Source organism: Lynx canadensis, chromosome C2 (genome assembly GCF_007474595.2).
Source record: "Lynx canadensis isolate LIC74 chromosome C2, mLynCan4.pri.v2, whole genome shotgun sequence".
Classification (NCBI taxonomy): Eukaryota; Metazoa; Chordata; class Mammalia; order Carnivora; family Felidae; genus Lynx; species Lynx canadensis.
The window spans coordinates 122,020,499-122,036,883 of record NC_044311.2 but is presented as its reverse complement, the minus strand read 5'-3'; positions in this window follow the sequence as shown (position 1 = coordinate 122,036,883).

Sequence of the window (16,385 nt, the reverse complement as noted above, 5' to 3'; positions counted from 1 at the left end):
GTATATTCTTGTGTTGTAGTTTGACTATAAGGTTCGTGGAGACTGGAGCTTAGCTCCATTCATCTTCATATGTTCAGCACATAACAGATTGCCTTGCACATGGTTTGCCTACAATATTTTATTTTTATTTATTTTTTTGCTAAGTTGAAAGGCTCATTCTTTTTTCTTATAGGACTTAATACAACATTTTTAGGGAAATAGCTCCTTCTTTTAGACATTAAGGAATTTAGACATGAGATTGATGAAACCAGTATAATAGACTATATTTGTCATAAGTAAGAGACATAACATCTTTAGTCCTATTTGCAGATAATTGTAATGTGACTCTAGGTCACATCACTAACTGATAGAAGAAAGAAATCTATGGATTTCTTGATAATAATTTTAAGTATGAATATAGGCTATGAGAATTAGACCCAACGATTTTAATGTTGTGGAGCTCTTTTCTATTGGAAAAGGGGATTTCCCTTTATAAGCAATCACACTGTTGCTCAGATTGAGTACTGTCTTTTTTTAAAAATTAATGTTTATTAATTTTGAGAGAGAGTGTGTGCATATGTGGGGAAGGGGCACAGAGAGGAGAGAGAGAGAACCTCAAACATGCTCCACACCATCAGTACAGAACCCCATAAGGGGCTCCATCTTAGGAACCATGAGATCATGACCCAAGCCAAAATCAAGAGTCAGATGCTTAACCAACTGGTCCACCCAGGCGCCCCTGGATTAATTACTCTCTTAACTGTTAGTTGTAATACTTAGTTATAATACTACATATCAAAGTTCTCAGAGCTTGTTAAATTTTAGATAAACTAAACAGAAAGGTCTTAAACCCATAATAATAAAGAAAGATTGAAAAGTTTTGCAGAAACATAGACACAATTTTGAATATTTTCTTGGCTGTTGAATTTTGAACTTTTCTTTATAATAGTTCATCACTAGCGTATTCACATACAAAAATAAATAAAAAGAAAATCATTTTTTGGCTTCCAGAAATCTCTCTTGTACTTATTCCAAAGAGCACTCCATTTAAAGGTATAAATACAAGCAGGCAGTAAGGTGGGTGGCCTTTTACCTGACAGGATTTCTGTCTAAGCAGAAGAGAAGAAAAAAATTTGCCCTTAGAGAATAATTTCAGTGTCAACTTTTCTACAGCTATTCCCTAGAGGTTAAGAAATAAACTGAACACAAACATGACTCTGAAGAAAATTGCTTGGGTTGGCTCAATTCTCCACTGAAAGGTATAACTATATTTGCTTTATTTCCATTTTTATAGGAAGCTATATTTAAATGATTATGCCTCAAAGGGGATATTTTAGAGATGGAAAAGAAGATGCAACTACTGGATATAATTGTTTTCAAATTGAGGTTATTTTAAGGAAATGTTTAACTATCAAAGTAGTTACTCTTCCTTATATAATTTGTTGTTGGCATATTTCCATTATTGAGTCAGCTAACACAAGAATAAAGCAGCAACTCCATTATAGGTATTTAGTAACAGAATATAAAATGCCATATGAAATAAGCATTTAATATTAAAAACCGTATTTTTTTAAATTTTTTAACGTTTTTATTTATTTTTGAGACAGAGAGAGACAGAGCATGAATGGGGGAGGGGCAGAGAGAGAAGGAGACACAGAATCAGAAGCAGGCCCCAGGCTCTGAGCCATCAGCCCAGAGCCCGACGCAGGGCTCGAACTAACCGACCGTGAGATCGTGACCTGAGCCGAAGTCGGATGCTTAACCGACTGAGCCACCCAGGCGCCCCCGTACTTTGTTTTTATAAGTCTGTTGTCTTCTATGTTCCTGGATTTTTTTGGCAAAAACTATCAACTTTAGAGATAGGAGGATGACAGCAGAGGAAAAGGACCCTAAGCTTGCTTTGTCCCACAAATACAACTAGATAACTATCAAATCATCCTAAATATCCCAGAAATAGGCTTCAATACTGACAGAAGAAACTCCACAATTAACAGGAGAGAAGAAGTGACATAGAAGAAGGTAGAAGGTATAGAGATGTGGTTTATGGGAGAAACAGATCTTGGCTGCTGCAGAAGGGAGGGAGCCATGGTTATGGGAAAGAGCAAGAGAGAATGCTTGCACAAGAACATTTCACCTGGGGCCAATAGCTTGGCAATTGATGGGTGGTCGAATCTCATGAGTTCTTGCAACCACCAGGCCCTAAACTTGAAGTTTTAAAGCTCAGGGGGATTGTCTGGGATAGAGCTTGGAGAGCACTGAACTGCTTCTGGAGATGAGGCAGGCAAGCTACCCCCTGGGGGCAGACAACTTGGAAATAGTGATCTGAAGAGCATGTGGGGCACAGAGTGGGGAGATTATCTATTCTTCTGAGAACATGCCTCTGAGAGGCAGCATTCATGGAGACACCTGTATGGGAAAAAAGAAGTTGTCTGGTGCCATTTCCCTCCCCTGTGCCTCAGCATAAACCATAACCACCTTCAGGAAAAAGCACAAGTTACACATTGGCTGTCTAACTTGCTTATACTATGGCTCACCCCCCTGTGCTCTGGTGGGAATGTCATTCTGAGTCACAATTACCTCAGTCCCAATGTGGCTGGCCCTTCCTGCAGAAGACCAGCACAAGCCCTTGCCCACACCAAGTTTCCCAACCAGAGACTTTTTCAGGGCCTCAGTTCTGGTGGGGGTAGTGACAAGTCTCATTTTACAGGAAAACTAGAGCACCCCTAGTTAAAACTTACCACATTCAGGCCAAGGACCAAACACTGTATGTAGATCATTTGCCTGAAGGTTAGAATGGCCAAAGCACAACAGCAGAGCACATGCAACACACAATGGAAGCAGCCCATGAAGCACCAGACCCTGGGCACTACAGAATGTCTTCTTCATAAGGCCATTACTTTCAGGAGCAGGTGACATAGCTGGCTTTTCTAACCCCAGAAGAAGGCAGAGACTAAGGCAAAAATGAGAAGATGGAAGAATTTATTCTAAATAAAAGAACAGGATAAGGTCACAACCAGAGATCTAACAAAACAGATAAAAGTAACAAGCCTAATAAGAATTTAAAGCCACAATCATAAGGATATTCATTGAGCTTGAGGAAGAATAGAAGACATCAGTGAGACTCTTCCCACAGAGATAAAAGAGTTAAAGAAGAATCAATCAGAGATGAAGAGTATAATGAAGAAGATTAGAAACAGGCTTGATGCAATGAACAGCAGGCTGGAAGAAGCAGAGGAATAAATTAATGACCTAGAAGTGAAACTAATGGAAAGTAATTAAACTGAACAAAAGACAGAAAAAGAATTATGGAACACAAGAATGAACGTAAGAAAAGCAGTGACTCCATCTAACATAATAACATTCATATTATAGGAGCCCCAGAATACAAAGAGAGAGAAAAGGAGCAGAAAACTTATTTGAAGAAATAGTAGCTGAAAATTCCCTTAATCTGGGGAAGGAAATAGACCTCTAGATCCAGGAGGCACAGAGAACTCCCATCAAAATCAACAAAAGCAAGCCCACACCAAGACATATTGCAATTAAATATGCAAAATATAGTGATAAAATTCTTAAAAAACATCAAGACAAAAGAAGTCATTAACTTACAAGGGAAAACCCATAAGGCTAGGAGGTTTTTCAACAGAAACTTGGCAAGCCAGAATGGAGAGGCAAGCTACATTCAAAACCTGGGAAAAAAACTGCAGGTAAGAATGCCCTATCCAGCAAGGCTATCATTCAGAATAGAAATAGACATAAAGAGTTTTCCTGACAAACAAAAACTAAAGGGAGTTCATTACCACTAAACTAACCCTGGAAGGAATATTAAAGGTGAATATTTGTATGGAAAGGGGAGGCCAAAATTGACAGTATAAAGGCAGGAAACATAAAAGCAATAAAAAGAAATAGTTCTGTAAAAAATAAGTCAAGGTACCCACAAAAATAATATAAAATATAATAGCATATATCTAAAATGTGGGGAGAGGAGGAGACAAGAATGGGTTCAAACTTAAACAACCATCAACTTAATATAGACTGCTATTTGCAAGAGGTTATATATAAACCTAATGGTAACCATATGTAAAAAATCACTAATAAACATGGAAAGAATAAGAAGAGAGAAATCAAAATATATCAGTAAAGAAAATCAGGAAAACATGAAAGACAAGAAAGGATCAGAGAAAATCTCTGGATACAAGCACAAATAATACAATTGCAGTAAACACATATCTATCAATAATTATTCTGAATATAAATTGAATAAATACTCCAATGAAAATATATAGGCCATCAGAATGGATTAAAAAACAAGACCCATCTATATGGTGACTACAAAAGGCTCATTTTCCACCTAAAGACACTTGCAGATTGAAAGTGAAGGAATGGAGAAACATTTTTCATGCAAATATGTATCAAAAGCTGGAATATCAATACTTACATCAGACAAACTAAACTTTAAAACAAAGACTGTAACAAAAGAGAAAGAAGGGCACGTTATAATCATAAAGGGGACAATCCTACAAGAAGATATACAAATTATAAATATTTATGCACACCCAACATGAAAGCACCCAAATATATAAAACAATTAATAACAAACATAAAGGAACCAATTGGTAATAAAACAATAATAGTAGGGGGTTTAATACCCCACTTACATCAATGGACAGATAATCTAATGAGTTAATCAAAGGAAACGATGGCTTTAAATGACACAGTGGACCAAATGGACTTAACAGAAATATTCAGAACGTTCCATCCTAAAGTAGCAAAACACACATTCTTTTCAAGCACACATTAAATATTCTTCAGAATAGATCACACATCACACATTAGGCCACAAAACAAGCCTCTGAAATACAAAAAGATTGAAGCCATACCCTGCATCTTTTCTGAACAGAACACAATGAAACTAGAAGTGAACCAGAATTTAAAATCTGGAAAGACCACAAATACATAGAGATTAAACTACATGCTACTAAACAATGAATGGGCCAACCAGCAAATCAAAGAAGAAATTTTAAAAAAATACATGAAAAAAAAATGAAAATAGAAACACAATGGTCCAAACCTTTGGGATACAGCAAAAGCAGTCATAAGAAGGAAGTTATACAGGCTTACCCAAGCAGCAAGAAAAAATCTGAACTAAAACACCTAACCTTATAGCTAAAAGAGTTAAAAAAAAGAACAACACAGAAGATGTAAGGAAATGATAAAGATTAGAGCAGAAATAAATGATACAGAAACAAAGCAAAACACAACAAAAACAAAAACAAACACAAACCAAACATAACAACATCAAAAAATCAAACCAAAACAAAACAAAGACAAAGAATAGATCAATGAAATGAGGAACTGGTTCTTTGAAAACATCAATAAAATTGGTAAACCTCTAGCCAGACTTACCAGAAAGAAAAGGACACAAACAAATAAAATCATAAATGAGAGAAGAGAAATAACCACCAACACCACACAAATACAAAGGATTATAAAAGAATAGTATGGAAAACTATATACCAACAAATTGAACAATGTAAAAGAAATGGAAAATTCTTAAAACCATAAAAACTATCAAAACTGCAACAGAAAGAAATATGAAACTTGAACATACCAGTCTATAACCAGCAAATAAATTGAAGCAGTAATAAAAAATTTGCCAACAAATAAAAGTCCAGGACCAGATGGATTCACAGGCGAATTTTACTAAACTTTTAAGGAATATTTAATACCTATTCTTTTCAAACTATTCCAAAAATAGAAACTTCCAAATTTATTACAAATTTATTACATCAGGCCAGTGTTACCCTGACACCAAAATCAGATGCACACCGCAAAAAAGAGAACAGTTAATATCTCTGATGAACATAAAAGCAAAAATTATTAACAATATACTAGAAAAACACACCCAACAATACGTTTAAAAAATCATTCATCATGATCAAGTGGGATATATTCCTGGGTTGAAAGGGTGGTTCAGAGCCAGACCAACACTAAACCATTCTAAATACCTAGAAAACTGACTGGAGGATTAACACAACAATCTGCATAACCTGAACCACAGAATTCAGCAGGTATAGGGTTCGGAGAAGTGAACTTGGGAAGCAAGAGGGTGCAGGAAGGAGGGTGCTTTTGTGAGCACATAGAGGACTGAGACTGGGGGGCAAGGAGGGAGGAATATGGGAAAAGCACCCCTCCCCAAAAGCAGCTGGAGAGAAAGTGGAAAATTGGAAACAGCCGCAGGGACTAAAATAAAAAGGGAGAAAGGTGAAGAGAAAGGAGAGGGTTTAAATTCCATTAAGACTGTAAACAAGGGGAGTGCAGTCTGCAACTCCACAGCTCAATACCTCATGGTGCTCTGCTGGCAAAGGCGAATCCCCAGGAACAGAGTGGGGTCTGGGAAGTTCTCGGGTCACACAGGGAAAAGCGATTCCACTTCTGGAAGGACATTTGGTAGAGACTGTTGCAGCCACCTGGTCCCAGCAGACCACAGAAATCAGCCACATTCGCTGGTGCTGGAACAAGTTCATTGGGGTGAAGCCTGGTGCCAGATGTGTGTTGTGATTTTCCATAATCCCTGAAACGCTGCTGGTACACTATCTTGCGAACTTTTTCTGGGGAGGGCTGGCACCTGGCCGTAGTCTCGGGGCACCAGCAGCAGCCTGGTCCAGCAAGCATTCCTGGGTTCAGCTGACATTCGGCCATTGCTCATTCGGCCACTGCTCAGTGAGACCCTCTTGCAGAGGCGCTGAACGGGTCAAAGCCGCAGTCCTTCAGAAGTAAGGGGCAGGGGAAAATAGCCGCATGTGAGACGAAACTTGGGAGAGAGGTAATGCCTGGGGCCTGGTCACAGAAAGCGAAAAAACGGGGAGTAGGTGAAAACTGAAGACAAAGGACAGGTGCGCGATTGCTGATCAGGGAGGACAGACTGGATAGCTGGAAGGCGCCATTTTTACCACTCCCGTGCATGCGCATTCGCACCTACCAGCGCCACACACTCCACCTCAGTAGGCTAGCAGCGCCATCTAGTGGAGAGCAGAGCCGTTACACTGGGCCCCGCCCAATCGGGCCAACTTCGCTCTTCAAGAAAACAAGTCTCACTGCTGGCTTAGTTTATGGACTATCAAGTGCTACATAGACTGACTTCTAGGGGAAAATGAAGTAATTTCAGTCCTACTTCAATCTGTTAGCAGGTTCATCTATTCAGTTTTCTTTTTTTGTTCTCTTTTACATTGTTTTCTTTTTCTTGAATAGAGAAAGAGAAAAAATTCATTTTTATTTTCATTTTTTAATAAAAATATTTTTCTTTAATTTTTATTACTATATTTTTTACTTTTGTGTAAATTTTTTCAATTGTATTTTTTTTCCATCATTTTATTTAGTCTACTTCACTGTATTCACCTTTTCAAATTTTCAAATGATTTCTTTTTTTCTTTCTTTTTCTTTTTTCTCTTTTCAATTCTTCTCTTTTTCTTGAATGCAGAAAGAGAAAAACTTCATTTTTACTTTCAATTTCTACTAAAATATTTTTCTTTAATTTTTTACTATATTTTTTGCTTTTATATAATTTTTTTCAAATTCTACTTCCATCATTTTATTTTAGTCTACTACAGTGTATTCCCTTTTTCAAATTTTCAAATGATTTCCTTTTTTTCTTTCTTTTTTTTAAATCTTTTTTCTCTTTTTCATTTCTGTTCTTTTTCTGTATTTCTTGAATACAGAAAAAGAAAAGATTCATATTTATTTTTAATTTTTATTAATTCTCTTTAATTTTTTCCCACTTTATCCTTTACTTTTGTGTATATTTTTCAAGTTCTATTTTACTCCTATCATCTCATTTTAGTCTACTTCAACATATTCATTTTTTCAAATTCTCAAACAATTTCCTTTTTGTTTCTCCCCCCCTTTTTTTAATCTAATCTGTCAAACCACTTTCAACACCCAGACCAAAACACACTTAGAATCTAGCACCATTTATTCGATTTGTGTGTGTGTGTTTTTAATTTTTTAATTTTTTAATTTTAATATTTTTTAAATTTTAATATTTTTTAAATTTTAATTTTTCTACCTCATTGATTCCTTTTCTCCCTCCAAAATGACAAACAAAGGAATTCACCCCAAAAGAAAGAGCACGAAGAAACGACAGCCAGGGATTTAACCAACACAGATACAAGCAAGATGTCTGAACCAGAATTTAGAATCGCAATAAGAATACTAGCTGGAGCCAAAAATAGATTAGAATCCCCTTCGGCAGAGATAAAAGAAGTAAAAAATAGCCAGAATGAAATTAAAAATGCAACAACTGAGCTGCAATCACGGATGGATGCAGCGGCGGCAAGGATGGATGAGGTAGAAAAGAGAATCAGCGATATAGAGGACCAATTTATACAGAATCATGAAGCAGAAAAAAAGAGGGAGATTGAGGCAAAAGAGCATGGTTTAAGAATTAGAGAAATCAGTGACTCATTAAAAAGGAACAACATCAGAATCATAGTGGTCCCAGAAGAGGAAGAGAGAGAAATAGGGGTAGAAGGGTTATGTGAGCAAATCATAGAAAACTTTCATAACATGGGGAAAGACACAGACATCAAAATTCAGGAAGCACAGAGGACCCCCATTAGATTCAACAAAAACCGACCATCAACAAGGAATATCATAGTCAAATTCACAAAATACTCAGGCAGGGAGAGAATCATGAAAGCAGCAAGGGAAAAAAAGTCCCTAACATACAAGGGACAGATCAGGTTTGCAACACACCTATCCACAGAAACTTGGCAGGCCAGAAAGGAGTGGTAGGATATATTCAGTGTGCTGAATCAGATAAATATGCAGCCAATAATTCTTTATCCAGCAAGGCTGTCATTCAAAATAAAAAGAGAGATAAAAATTTCCCAAACAGAAATTAAAGGAGTTTGTGACCAGTAAACCAGCCCTGCAAGAAATTTTAAGGGGGACTCTCTGAAGGGAGAAAAGATGAAAATATCTATCTATCTATATCTGATATATATATATATATATATATGTATAAAAACACCAAAAGCAACAAAGATTAGAAAGGACCAGAGAACACCACCAGGAACTCCAACTCTACAAGCAACATAATGGCAATAAATTCATATCTTTCAGTACTCACTCTAAACGTCAATGGACTCAATACTCCAATAAAAAGACATAGGGTAACCGAATGGATAAGAAAACAAGACCCGGGGCGCCTGGGTGGCGCAATCGGTTAAGCATCCAACTTCAGCCAGGTCACGATCTCGCGGTCCCGGAGTTCGAGCCCCACGTCGGGCTCTCGGCTGATGGCTCAGAGCCTGGAGCCTGTTTCCGATTCTGTGTCTCCCTCTCTCTGTGCCCCTCCCCCGTTCATGTTCTGTCTCTCTCTGTCCCAAAAATATAAATAAACGTTGAAAAAAAAAATTAAAAAAAAAAAAAAAAAAGAAAACAAGACCCAACTATATGCTGTTTACAAGAGACTTACTTTAGACCTAAAGACACCTTCAGATTGAAAGTAAGGGGATGGAGAACCATCTATCATGCTAATAGTCAACAAAAGAAAGCTGGAGTAGCCATACCTATATCAGACAATCTAGACTTTAAAATAAAGACTGTATCAAGAGATGCCAAAGGGAATTATATCACAATCAAGGGGTCTATCCACCAAGAAGACCTAACAATTGTAAACATTTATGAGCCAAATGTGAAAGCACCCAAATATATAAATCAATTAATCACAAAATAAAAACAATCATCGATAGTAATGCCATAAAGTAAGAGACTTCAACACCCCACTCATAGCACTGGACAGATCATCTAATTAAAAAATCAACAGGAAATAATGGTTTTGAATGACACACTGGACCAGATGGACTTAACAGATATATTAAGAACATTTCATCCTAAAGCAGCAGAATATTTATTCTTCTACAGTGCACATGGAATGTTCTCAGATTATACTGGACACAAATCACCAAGTACAAAAAGACCGAGATCCTACTGTGCATATTTTCAGACCACAATGCTATGAAGCTCGAAATCAACCACAAGAAAACATTTGGAAAGGTAACAAATACTTGGAGACTGAGGAGCATCCTACTGAAGAATGAATGGGCTAACCAAGAAGTTAAAGAAGAACTTAAAAGTATATGGAAGCCAATGTAAATGATAACACCACAGCCCAAAACCTCTGGGATGCAGGAAAGGCGGTCATAAGAGGAAAGTATATAGCAATCCAGGCCTCCCTAAAGAAGGAAGAAAGATCTCAGATACACACCTAACCTTACATCTTAAGGAGCTGGAAAAAGAACAGCAAATAAAACCCAAAACCAGCAGAAGACACAAAATAATAAAGATCAGAGCAGAAATTAATGCTATCAAAACCAAAAAACAAAACAAAACAGTAGAACAGATCAATGAAACCAGAAGCTGGTTCTTTCAAAGAATTAACAAAATTGATAAACCACTAACCAGTTTGATCAAAAAGAAAAAGGAAAGGACCCAAATAAATAAAATCAAGAATGAAAGAGGAGAGATCACAACCAATACAGCAGGAATAAACACAATAATAAGAGAATATTATGAGAAATTATATGCCAAAAAATGGGCAATCTGGAAGAAATGGACAAATTCCTAGAAACATATACACTACCAAAACTGAAACAGGAAGAAACAGAAAGTTTGAACAGACCAATAACCAGTAAGGAAATCGAATTAATCATCAAAAATCTGCCAACAAACAAGAGTCCAGGGCCAGATGGCTTTCCAGGGGAATTCTACCAAACATTTAAGGAAGAGTTACCACCTATTCTCTTGAAGCTCTTCCGAAAAATAGAAATGGAAGGAAAACTTCCAAACTCTTTCTATGAAGCCAGCATTATCTTGATTCCAAAACCAGAAAGCACCCCACTAAAAAGTAGAACTATAGACCAGTTTCCCTGATGAACATGGATGCAAAAATCCTCAACAAGATATTAGCCAACCGGATCCAACAACACATTAAAAAAATGATTGACCACGACCAAGTAGGTTTTATAACTGGGATGCAGGGCTGGTTCAATCTCCGCAAAACAATTAATGTGATTCATCACATCAATAAAAGAAAGGACAAGAACCATATGATCCTCTCAATAGATGCAGAGAAAGCATTTGACAAAATACAGCATTCTTTCTTGATAAAAACCCTCAAGAAGGTAGGGATAGAAGGAGCATACCTCAAGATGATAAATGCCATATACGAGTGACACAACGCAAATATATCTTCACTGGGGAAAAACTGAGAGCTTTCCCCCTAAGGTCAGGTACAAGACATGGATGTCCACTCTCACCACTGTTATTCAATATAGTATTGGAAGTCTTAGCCTCTGCAGATAACACAAAGAAGTAAAAGGCATCCAAATTGGCCAGGAGGAGGTCAAACATTCACTCTTAGCAGATGACATGATACTGTATATGGAAAACTCTAAGGATTCCACAAAAAAACTGCTAGAACTGATCCATGAATTCAGCAAAGTTGCAGGATATAAAGTCAACGCACAAAATTTGGTTGCATTCCTATACACCAACAATGAAGCAACAGCAAGAGAAATCAAGGAATCTATCCCATGTACAGTCGCACACAAAAAAACCATGAAATACCCAGGAATAAATCTAACCAAAGAGGTGAGAAATCTATGGACTGAAAACTATAGAAAGCTTATGAAAGAAATTGAAGAAGACACAAAAAGATGGAAAAAGATTCCATGGTCCTGGATATGAAGAACAAATATTGTTAAAATGTCGATGTTACCCAAAGCAATCTACATATTCAATGCAATCCCTATCAAAATAACACCAGCATTCTTCACAGAACTAGAACAAATAAACCTAAAATTTGTATGGAAACAGAAAAGACCCCCAATAGACAAAGCAATCTTGGTAAAGAAAACCAAAGCAGGAGGCATTACAATCTCAGACTTCAAGCTATACTATAAACCTGTAATCATCAAGACAGTATGGTACTGGTACAAGAAACAGATCAGTGGAACAGAATAGAGAACCCAGAAATGGACCCATTAATGTATAGCCAACTAATCTTTGACAAAGAAGGAAAGAAAACCCAATGGAATAAAGACAGTCTCTTCAGCAAGTGGTGCTGGGAAAACTGGACAGTGACATGCAGAAGAATGAACCTGGACCACTTTCTTACACCATACACAAAAATAAACTCAAAATGGATGAAAGACCTCAATGTAAGACAGGAAGCAATCAAAATCCTCGAGGAGAAAGCAGGCAAAAACCTCTTTGATCATGGCCACAGCAACTTTTTACTTAACACATTTCCAGAGGCAAGGGAAACAAAAATAAAAATGAACTACTGGGACCTCATCAAAATAAAAAGCTTCTGCACAACAAAGGAAACAATCAGCAAAATGCTCAACATCACTCATCATCAGGGAAATACAAATCAAAACCACAATGAGATACCACCTGACACCTGTCAGAATGGCTACCATTAACAACTCAGGCAACAACAGACGTTGGTGAGGATGCAGAGAAAGAGGATCTCTTTTGCATTGTTGGTGGGAATGTAAGCTGGTGCAGCCACTCTGGAAAAACAGTATGGAGGTTCCTCAAAAAACTAAAAATAGAACTACCCTACAACCCAGCAATTGCACTACTAGGCATTTATGCAAGGGATATAGTTGTGCTGTTTCGAAAGGACACATGCACCCCCATGTTTATAGCAGCACTATCAACAATAGCCAAAGTATGGAAAGAGCCCAAATGTCCATCAGTGGATGAATGGATAAAGAAGAAGTGGTGTATATATATATATATATATTTATATATATATATATATACAATGGAGTGTTCCTCGGCAATCAAAAAGAATGAAATCTTGCTACTTGCAACTATGTGGATGGAACTGGAGGGTATTACGCTAAGTGAAATTAGTCAGAGAAAGACAAAAATCATATGACTTCACTCATATGAGGACTTTAAGAGACAAAACAGATGAACATAAGGGAAGGGAAACAAAAATAATATAAAAACAGGGAGAGGGCAAAGCATAAGAGACTCATAAATATGGAGAACAAACTGAGGGTTACTGGAGGGGTTGTGGGAGGGGGGATGGACTAAATGGGTAAGGGGCACTAAGGAATCTACTCCTGAAATCATTGTTGCACTATATGCTAACTAATTTGGATGTAAATTTAAAAACATAAAATTAAAAAAAAGTGGTTCAATATTCACAAATCAATCAACGTGGTATACCACCTTAATAAAGGAAAAGATAAGAACCATATGATCATTTCAATAGCTGCAGAAAAAGCATTTACAAAGTACAATAGCCATTGATGTTAAAAACCCTCAGCAAAGTAGGTTTGTAGGGAACATACATCAACATAATAAAGGTCATATATAAGAAACCCTCAGTTAATGTCATCCTAAATGGAGAAAAACTGAAAGCTTTTCCACCATTGTCGGCAAAAAGACACTGCTGTCCACTGTAACCACTTTTATTTAACATAGTACTAGAAGTCCTAGCCACAGCAATCAGACAACAAACGGGAATAAAAAGCATCCAAACTGGCAAGGACTAAGTTAAACTTCATTGTTCACAGATGACATGCTACTCTGTACAGAAAAGCCAAGAGTCCACCAAAATACTGCTAGAACCGATAAATTCAGTAACGTTGCAGGACACAAAATCAATGTACAGAAATCTACTGCATTCCTATACACCAATAATGAAACAGCAGAAAGGGAAGTAAAGGAATTGATCCAATTATAATTGCACCAATAATAAGATATCTCATAATAATAATAATAATATCTAATGATATCTAATAATAATAAATAATAAATAAATCTAACCAAAGAGGTGAAAGATCTGTACTCTAAAAACTATAAGACACGGATGAAAGAAAGTGTGAAAGAAAGAAAGATGACATAAAGAAATGGAAAGACACTCCATGCTCATGGATTGGAAAAACAAATATTGTTAAAATGTCTCTACTACTCAAAGCAATCTGCACATTTAATGCAATCCCAATCAAAATATTACCAGCATTTTTCACAGAGCTATAACAAACACTTGTAAAATTTATATGGAACTGCAAAAGACCCCAAATGGCTAAAGCAAACTTGAAAAAGAAAAGCAAACCTGGTGGCATCTCAATTCTCGACTTCAAGTTATATTACAAAGCTGTAGTGATCAAAACAGCATGGTACTGGCACAAAATAGACACACAGATCAATAGAACAGAATACAAAACCCAGAAGTGAATCCATAATTATATGGTCAATTAATTTTTGTAATGCAGGAAAGAATATCCAATAAGAAAAAGATAGTCTCTTCAATAAATGGTGTTGGGAAAATTGGACAGTAAAAAATGCAAAAGAAAGAAACGGGACCACTTTCTTACATCATACACAAATATAAATTCAAAATCAATTAAAGACCTAAATGTGAAACCTGAAACCATAACCACAAATATTCTAGAAAAGAATACAGGCAGTAAATTTTTTGAAATGGGCTGTAGTAACTTCTTTCTAGATATGTCTCCTGAGGCAAGGGAAGCAAAAGCATTAATAAACAATTGGGACTTTATTAAAATGAAAACCTTGGGCACAGTGAAGGAAACAGTCAACAAAACTAAAAGGCAACCTGTATAATGGCAGAAGATATTTGCAAATGACGTATCTGTTAAATGTTATTATCCAAAATATATAAAGAACTTATACAAATCAACTTTCTAAGAATGAATAATCCAATCATAAATGGATAGAAGACATGAATAGACATTTTTCCAAAAAAAAACCCATGCATATTGCCAAGAGACACATGGAAAGACGCTCAACATCGCTGATCATCAGGGATATACAAATCAAAACTATAATAAGAAATAACCTCATACCTGTCAGATGACTAAAATCAACAACACAAGAAGTGACGGTTATTGGTAAGGATGTGGAGAAAGAGGAAACCTTTTGCACTATTGGTTGGAATTCAAATTGGTGCAGCCACTTTGGAAAACAGCATGGAGGTCCCTCAAAAAGTTAAAAGTGGAAAAAAAAAAGTTAAAAGTGGAATTACCCTACAATCCAGCAATTGCACTGCCAAGTATTTAACCAAAGAATACGAAGTTACTAAATCAAAGGGATACATGCACCCTAATGTTTATAGTAGCATTATCTGCAATAGCCAAATTATGAAAATATCCCAGGTGTCCATCAACTGATGAATGGAAAAGAAAAGGTGATATATATATATATATATATATATATATATGCAATGGAATATCCCTGAGCAATTAAAAAGAATGAAATCTTGACATTTGCAATGACATGGATGGAGCTAGGTGGTATTCTTCTAAGCAAAATAAATCAGAGAAAGACAAATACCATATGATTTCACTCATATGTGGAATTCAAGAAACCTAATGGGCAAAGGGGAAAAAAAGAGAGAGAGAGGCAAATCAAGAACTGATAATTATAGCGAACAAACTGATTGTTACCAGAAGTGAGGTGGGTTGAGGAATGGTAAAATAGATGATGGGGATTAAGGAATACATTTGTTGTAATGAGTACTGGATGATATATGAAGTGTTGAATCACTATACTGTACCTAAATCTAATATTAAACTGTCTATTAACTTACTGGAACTTAAGTACAAACTTAAAACATAAAAATAAAAAAAATAGTAATAAAAATAAAATAAAAACGGGGCGCCTGGGCGTCCGACTTCAGCCAGGTCACGATCTCGCGGTCTGTGAGTTCGAGCTCCGCGTGGGGCTCTGGGCTGATGGCTCAGAGCCTGGAGCCTGTTTCCGATTCTGTGTCTCCCTCTCTCTCTGCCCCTCCCCCATTCATGCTCTGTCTCTCTCTGTCCCAAAAATAAATAAACGTTGAAAAAATAAAAAAATAAAAACAAAAACTATTAACTTTATATTTTTCTTGGACACAATAAACACATTCTAACACGTTGTGGTAATTGTCATATGTATATTTTATTTAATACATGGTATGATGTTAAATATAATTTTCTTAGCTTTCTGTGTTTTCAAAAATTTTTTTTTCTGTGAATTTGCATTTACTATCCTTCTAATATTTGGGGTCATGATCTAGTTTGCCATTGCTTTTGGAATCTAATTCCTAGAAAATGCTATTTTCTATGAATTTCTAAATGTAATAAAACTCTAAAGAATATAGTTTTATTTATTTATTTTTTTTTAAATATTTATTTTTGAGAGGGAGAGATAGAACATGAGTGGGGGGGAGGGGCAGAGAGCGAGGGAGACACAGAATCTGAAGCAGGCTCCAGGCTCTGAGTTGTCAGCACGGAGCCTGAGGAGGGTCTTGAGCTCATGAACAGTGGGATCATGACCTGAGCTGAAGTGGGATGCCCAACTGACTGAGCCACCCAGGC